This window comes from Carlito syrichta, unplaced genomic scaffold, assembly GCF_000164805.1.
Source record: "Carlito syrichta isolate Samal-C Ts95f unplaced genomic scaffold, Tarsius_syrichta-2.0.1 Scaffold309640, whole genome shotgun sequence".
Taxonomy (NCBI): Eukaryota; Metazoa; Chordata; class Mammalia; order Primates; family Tarsiidae; genus Carlito; species Carlito syrichta.
Window position 1 is genome coordinate 594,999 of NW_007253736.1, and position 8,313 is coordinate 603,311.

General features: G+C 39.9%; 1 pseudogene; it reads right to left on the reverse strand.

Moving 5' to 3' along the window:
• Positions 1-1,770: 1,770 nt before the first annotated feature.
• Positions 1,771-2,168, reverse strand: LOC103269924 (annotated as a pseudogene).
• Positions 2,169-8,313: the final 6,145 nt, after the last annotated feature.

The following is an 8,313-nucleotide window of genomic DNA, read 5'->3' on the forward strand; positions in this document are numbered from 1 at the left end:
ACCTGAACCATATTTACCATGAACCATATTTCTTGAATACACCACACTATCCTCTGCAACAGGATCCTGTTGCCCATGATCCTCTCTACACCTAGAAAGTTCTTCTCCTCACCCTTTTCACCTGGCTAGCTTTCATTCCTCTTTCAAATGTTGTGGCACAGATGATTTTCCCCTGACTCAAAACAACAAGAAATTTGTTTTGTTATATACTTTATCAGAACAGCATTCTCCCCCTTCATAGTATATATCTCCATTTGTACAACTGTGTAATTATTTTATTGAGTGCTATCTCTCTCATAGACTAAAAGCTTCATGAGGGCAGGGCAATTCTGGTTTTGCTCTCCCTTGTATTTCTGTTGCCTCACACAGTGCTTACCTCATAGTAGATGCTCACCAAGTATGGGCTGATTAATGAGTGAATGTATGCATGAATTAGCAAGTAATTAATTGTGATTTTTTTTTGTTTCTATAGATACACATTTATATGTTACCGAAAACAAAAATAGCACATTCATTGAAAACCAGAAAATCTAACTATTATGCTCTAGTCAAACTAACCAAAGTTTTCTTTATACTTTCCTGACAAGTTACTTTTCTTCAAATTCTTGACACTGGGTTTCATCTCACTGACTTCAGGTTTTTAAAACACATGAGAATAGTTGCGGCTTATTGATGCTTTCTTGGGTCAAATCAAAAAGTAGAGCTGGCCTGGCATGGTGGCTCATGCTTGTAATCCCAGCAGTTTGGGAGTCTAAAGTGGGAGGATCACTTGAGCCCTGGAATTTGAGACTAGCCTGGATGGCTCAGTGAGACCTTATCTCCACACACACACACACACACACACACACACACACACACACACACAGACACACACACAAAGCCAAGTATAGTGGTATGCATCTGTAGTCTCAGCTACTTCAGAGGTTGAGGCAGGAGGCTTATTTGGGTCCAGAAATTTGAAACTGTGGGAATCTGTAATCATACCACTGCACTTATAGCATAAGACACTGACTCAAAAAAAAAAAAAAAAATGGACCCGAGGTAACAGACTCTTTGAAGGCCCACATATAGAAAAGCTCCAGCTGGCAAACGAGATCACCCAGGTCCATAGTAGTATCCATGCTGAGGCCCCGGCCTTCCAAGAAAGCCTGAGGAAGGAGCAGATGAGGATCCACTCACTGGAGAAGGTGGTGGAACAGAAGACCAGAGAAAACAATGAGACAACTCGGGTCTGCAACGATAACATCTCCAAGATAGAGAAGATCTGACTGAGTCACCCTTTGCCCTCCCATCTATCTGTCTAGTTCTCTTGGGTTTCCTGAACTTCTGTCTTAACCTCAACTCATATTTCAACTCATATTAATACTAGATTGTGTTCAAAAGCAGTAAGTAATGTCTCTGTGCAGTCAAAAAACAAACAAACAACAAAACCATTAACAGTCTGGCTGGGGGCTTTAAAGTATAGTCTTGAAAGGCAGTAGATTGATTGTAAAGGTGTCCAAGGAATCTAGGGCCCAACTCAAAAGTCCAGTCCTCCTATGGCCACTGTATTTCCTAAGATAGAGTCCAAAAATGCTAATTAGTACCTAGACTCAGCTCTATGTCAAATAAGAGCAAATCTCTCCCTGGACTCTGCTCAGGCCAGGCCAGAGGAGCATGAGTGAAACAAAAAACTCCATTTATTTATCTCCAAATCTAACAAGATTAAGATATCTTCACAAGTGTTTTAAAAGGACCTTGACTTCGTTCTCATTGCTGTGCTCACCGAAGTCAGCTCGCTTCTGTTTCTGTAGCCTTCATATCTGTTTTCTGCGAAGCTAAGAGGAGTTCCTGTGTCTGTCAGAGTCTCTCAGCATTTGTAATCATCATGGAATGCAGAGGGGAAAAGCCAGAAAGACCCAGAAGCCTTTCCATATGTGTGGAGTCATGGACCTCATGGCCAATCCAATATTGGGTTCTGTCCAGGTTGAGGGCAATGAGTTTTCCTCCCTGACTGTTGGGCAGTATATGATAGAAGCCCAACTGCTCTATGAAACAGCCATCTGTGGGACATTTGTGAGCAACCACAATGTGGTAGAAGGGCAATTGATGCAGCCACCCAGGGCAAGGCAGATGGTTAAGTGGCCCCCACGGTAGGCCTTGCAGAGGAGGGTGGTGAAGTGGACCATGATGCAGCTGGCAGGGGGCTCCTTGGAGCTACCACCACCATTGGCCAGCCCAATGGCCCTGGCAGGGCAAAGGGCCAAGATAGAAGCTCGCACAGTCAGACACAGGATCGCACCCCAGCTCTGTGTATTTTGTTGTTGTTGATGATTTGTTTGTTTTTGTTTTTATTTTTTTAGAAGGAGGAAGGTTATTTTATTTTAACATTTCTAAGTTGCACACATTAAATATTGAATAAAGCCTGGTCAATCAGGTGTTCTCTGTTTGTAGAAGGAAGATATGGTTTAAACAGACTCTTCCATGTTCTTCCCCAATCTGCTTCCAGATTGGGGCTGACAGGATGCCCAGATTGAAGACAGAGTAGTTACGTCTCAATGATCACTTAGACTCAGACTCTAGTCTGAATCAATGTCAGGTGTGGTGGTGGCTTTTGCGATGCACATGACTTTCCTATGAGGTCATTACTGATGGAAACTATCAACACCTCTGCCCCTTGGGGAGGGTAAGAAGTCAGCTCCATTCAAATAAGCATTCCTCAGACTTCTGCTTCGGAAATACTCTCCTGCTCCTATCACAGATGTTTTAGTTTGCAGGACAAGATAAAGGATAATTGAGGGGGTAAAAATCAGAACAAACCCAATATACCTGCATTGGAAAAGAAACCACAGAGAGTTTCCATGTTCCTTAATACTATCCTTTATTGTCTCCTCCAGTTAATTTAGTCAAGCAATGAGATGCTGCTCCAAGAAGGTGCCTATCTATTTTGGACTAGTATTAAAAATGGTCATTCATTCTGTCTCTCATAGAATGGGAATTGCTGGAGGACAAACTGCTTCCTTAGCCTACTAATGCCATATTAGTTTTCAAGGCTAGTTTACAAAGTAATCGTTGCATAGTTCTAGATGCTTGTTGCTCTATACAGACAGGTTGTAAGCAAATATTTAGACAAAGATTATCAGATAATACAAAAAAGCACAAGTGAGAAGAATTCAGTATGAAAAATATGACCAGGGAACAAATTCCTTTGGTTATTTGGCTATTTTGATTTCCTCAGTGGGACATTTATAAGATAGCCTGCATAAACATGGGTTATAATAAATGATTATAAAGGACTTCTATCTTCATTCAACAATATTTACTGCAAAGCCCCTATGTACTAGGAACTATGCTCTTCATAGGATCTAAAATCATATAGGATATTCCCTTATCACACAGTTTGGTAGAGTTGTTTGCCAAGTGATGGATGATAGGGTGGTGAATTGGTAGAAAAAAATGGCAAAGAAGATGAGGTATTATTTGAAGGATAAGAACAAATTATGTTCAGTAAAGAAATTCCAAGAATATGAACATAATTGGAGTGTTTATGAGAAGGAAAATCTCATATTGCCGCAATTGATTTTCAAGAAGCTGAAAAAGAAAAGCTGAATTTTAGAGATTGTAGGACGTAGAACCTTTGGAGGAAGCCTTTGAAGTTTTAGTGAGAGGGGTTTTGGTTAATGTTTCCATAGCAAGGTTTTGGGGGGAGAGAGGCTAGGTTATAAAAATAGCATCAGGGGACAAACACCTCAGCTACTCTTCAAACTGCACTGTTCATTGAGGAGGCTACAACTCAGGCCGGTAAGGTAAGAAGACACCATAGGTGCTTCTGTTGGGCCAGAAATCACATAAGTCAACTAGCTATTTATAGGTAGAGAAATTTTGTACAATTAATACTTTTAGACAACACAGAAGAACCAAAATGTCATGTTCTAAAAGATACAGGGCAAATGTGAATGGGCAGTGAGAAAGAGTACGTGAATGCACAAAGAAGGGAGAGCTAACTCCTGTTCAAGAGGAAAATCATGCCACAGTGACAGGCCTGCTGTGCAAAAGCCCATTTAGCAAGAATAGTCCAGACCTTCATTTTAAGTTTTATCAGAAGCCACTGGTCCTAAAGTATCACTGGCGCCTACTGAATTTTCACCAGGGACCTAACAGAAAACATCTGTTCTTCTACTTAAAAGTAAATCAATTGATTAAATCAACATTTGCTTGCTTGCTTTCTATTAGAAGCAAAGCTATTTCTCTTTTTTTTTTTTTCCTCTCTCTCTCTCTCCTGACTTAATAACTTACTTCTGCTTGTGAGTTAAAATGTGGGTCAAAGGTGTGTCTCTTTCTGTGCCTACATGGGAAAATTTACCACAGGTCAAGCTGAAATCTTGTCAGAAATCCATGGACACAAACAATTTGGTTATATTTCATATGTAAATTGAAAGCTTACATAACTATATAAAATGACCTCAAGCAGAAAATACATATGTCTGTATACGCAAAATTCTCCCTGCCCTGAGAAAAATTCTGACCATTAAACATTAAACTTTATTTTGAAATTTAGCCTTCCTGTTTTAACCCATTTCATAGATTTGTACAAGAGATTCCATAATATGATTGGATTAGACCTGGTCATAACTGAAGTTTTTTAATTTAAAAATGGACTTTGTGATAAGAATATCTGTGATTGGGACCTACATTGTTTTGTATATTCTCCTGAGTTCACATGAGTATACCCTCCTGTATCTATCAGTATTCACTAAACAACAGCATCCATATGAAGCAGGACCTTGGGAAACAAGAACGAAAATAGCAGCCAGCTGTTCAGCATGGATACAGTCTTTAACAAGAACAAACGCTTATCCGGCATCTACAATTTGCCAAGCACTGCTCTAAGTCCAAGGATACATGGATAAATGTTATAGTGTTTGCCATAAAGGGTCACATGATCTAATAGAGAAGAGAAATAATCTTACAGTTATACTATCCTGAGATAAATGCAGCGCTGAGGGATATATAAAGTGACACAAGATAATAGAGTCAGGAGGGAAGAACTCTGCCTTTAGAGAAAGTGGAGGGGGACTTAGGAATGATTCCACAGGGCAGTAAGATTTGAGCTAGATCTCAAGAAAGATAATCTCCAACGCTTATATATTTCTCTGGCACATTTCTAATTTCTATGACATTGGTACATCATTTCACTGGTTGGTTCCTCTGAGTCTTCATCAAGTAACCCAGGGAATTAGCAGGAAGTCATGTGTTTATAAAACATTTTGGGGAAGGGGGTGACAGAGATGTGAGGTTGGAGTTGGGACTAGGGTGAGATGGGTGAGAAGAAACAGGAATAAAGTGAAAATGTGGGAGGATGGCATCCCTATAATGGGGAGAAACAGGAGATAAACAGTTCCACGTGCTTTTCGCCTCTTCTTCCCCTTGCCATCTTGGATTTCTGGGCAGCATCAAAACCATTGAATGGGACAATAAAATAATATAAATAGCTATATTCTCCCTCTTGATCTTCATCAATCAATAGGGCATATAATAAATGTGATGTTTTAAATTATGAAGGCTCAGAAAATCCACATATTTTGGCAGGAATAGGCAGAAAACACCAGGATAGCAAGCAGACAAGAACAACCAGAGGTCTCTGAAGGCATTGGGTGGATAACTCTTAATTCATATGGTTGTTGTGAGAATTAAATAAAAGATGTCTGTAAAACACATCGAACATTGCCTGGCACAGACTTAACATACAGCAGATAATTATTTTTGTTGTTGTCACCCACCACCATCTAAAAATATAGCTAATGAGAAGGGAAGGGCCCTGTCTAATCTCATCATCATCTGTAGAGGAAAAATGAGATGATTAGTGAAACAGGAAAAGAACAAATGTGGAAACTTTGCTGAGACCACTTCGCTATTCCTGAAGCAGATCTTAGCTGAATATATGATTCTCAGGAGGCTTCTGGAGAGTATCCATCACCCAGACATCTTGACCTAGCAACATCTTTTGATAGATATCATAATAAAAGAATAAAGAACAAAAACAATTGAGAAAGAAAGGTGCAAAGAGAAGTTCCACAAAAGGGGAAAATATGAAGAAGTAAAATGAAGAAAAACATATGAAGCTTGTCAACTGCTGTACCTATGGCTAATGCTGGCCAACTGTTAGGAACATTGGTGCTAACGGGGATAACACATCAGTAGGAATTTCTGCCCAGAAATAATATAAAACACAATGCAGAGACATGCTGGCTTCATTTGTTGAAGGATCTTGGAACTAAAGCAGGAGAGAAAATAGTTTTTCCCTTCACTGGAATGCCCCCAAACTAGTCTGTGGTAAGTATACCACCACCCTGGCAGTGATCACGGGACTTTTGGTCATCTCTGCAGGGCGTGGGCTGACACTTGATATGACCACAGTTAAACACAGGGATGCTCATCAAAGAAGGAAAGTAAATGAAAGGGATTTTGTTTTTCACATCAGTGTCTGAGGTGGAAAATCCAGACCAAGAATGAGATAAAGTATTAGAATATGACAAAGAAATATGAAGAGCTCAAAGCTTGGGATGCCATCAAAGTCAAGCACAGTAGGAGAGAAACTTCAGATAAATAATTCATACATGGAACTGGGAACAACAAAAAAGCTGGTCCGAGCTTCTGAAAAACAGCCAAATCACGAAATCTTGAGCCATACAGAATGTTGCTAATAAAGCCTTATCCAAAAGCAACTTCTAAAACACATGTTCTGGTAATTTGGTGACTTGTTCAGTCAGCATATACTAAGGGCTATCACATACCCAACATGCTGCTTAGCTCTGAGAGATGAGCGTCTGCCTTGCAGGAACTTACAGTCAAGCATGGAAGATAGACATATTCCTCAGTCTGGGTAGTTTGGGTGAGAAATACATCTAGATGAAGTCATATCATAGGGTGCACCTCATAAAAGAAAAGCTAGTGATTAGAACCTAAACAATTCAAAGGGTTATGCATGCAGCTGGATGGATCGAGAAAAACTGCCTAGGAGAGGAAAGTATGTATTCTCTTGAATGTTAAAAGCTGTTAGGCTAGCCAGGCTAGGTGGCTCAGCCTGTAATCCCGTGCCTTTGGGAGGCTGAGATGAGTGGATTGCCTGAGCCCGCGGGTTCGAGACCCGCCTGGGCAACTTGACGAGACCTCATCTCTATAATAAATCAAAAAATTCAGCCGGGCGTGGTAGCACGCACCTGTAATTCCAGTTACTCGGAAGGCTGAGGCGGAAGGATCGCCGGAGCCCAGCAGGTCGAGGCTGCGGTGGCCGGGAGCAGCCTCTGCACTCCAGTCTGGGTGAAAGAATGAGACTCCGACTCAAAAAAAAAAAACTGTTAGACTGTTCTGTATTTCAGAGTATTGAAGAACTTTAAAAAAATAATTGTTGGGTAAATAAAAAATTGTTTCTGTTTTTTATTTTAAAATTGTGAGACACAATTCTGGGTTAGGTATTCAAATGGTTGATGTGTAGGTAAAGTTCAAGTCTCTCTTTGGTCCCCATTTTTCCTGGTTTGAGATCAGTTACCCTTACTGATCAGTTACCCATTCTTCCCCTAGCAGTTTCCCACTACTGCCAATCCCTTTCTAATAGAATTATGATAATTGTTCAAGGTCCACTTATGAGTGAGAACATGCAGTACTCAGTTCCTTGTTTCTGTGATAGATCACTCAGTATTATAGACTCGAAGTCCATCTAAGTTGCTGTGAAGTTCATAATTTTATCCTTGCTTACAGTTGCATAATATTTCATCATGTATATTACAAATTTTTTTATCCATTCCTCTTTCGATGGGCAGTAAAGTTGGTTCCATGTTTTTGCTATTGTGAATAATGCAGCAATAAACATGTATGTGCAGGTATCGTAATATAAACTTACAACCACCAGCTCCCCTGGAAATATGGTTGGGTTGAAATGGTTACATAAATTGTTTTCTTTCTCACTGATTTTCAGAGTCACTAAGAAATCCTGATCTAACAGCACAAACAAAAGAAAAACTTTAAACAAATTGAATTTAACAGAGTCTAATTGAGCAAAGAATAATTCATCAATCGGGATTATGTCCCAAGAAGCACAGCCTATTTGGAGAAACTCAAGCATAGCCATGTGGTAGAAGATTTATGGACAGAGAAAGGAAAGTGAACTATAGAAAACTGAAGCGAGATACAGAAAAAGCCAGATTGGTTATAGCTCAGTGTTTGCCTTATTTGAACCAAGTTTAATCAGCCTTGGATTGGTGGAAACTCGGTGGTTCACATGGAGGTGACAGTCTGTTTACACATACAGCTAGGCTACAATTCACTATGTACAGA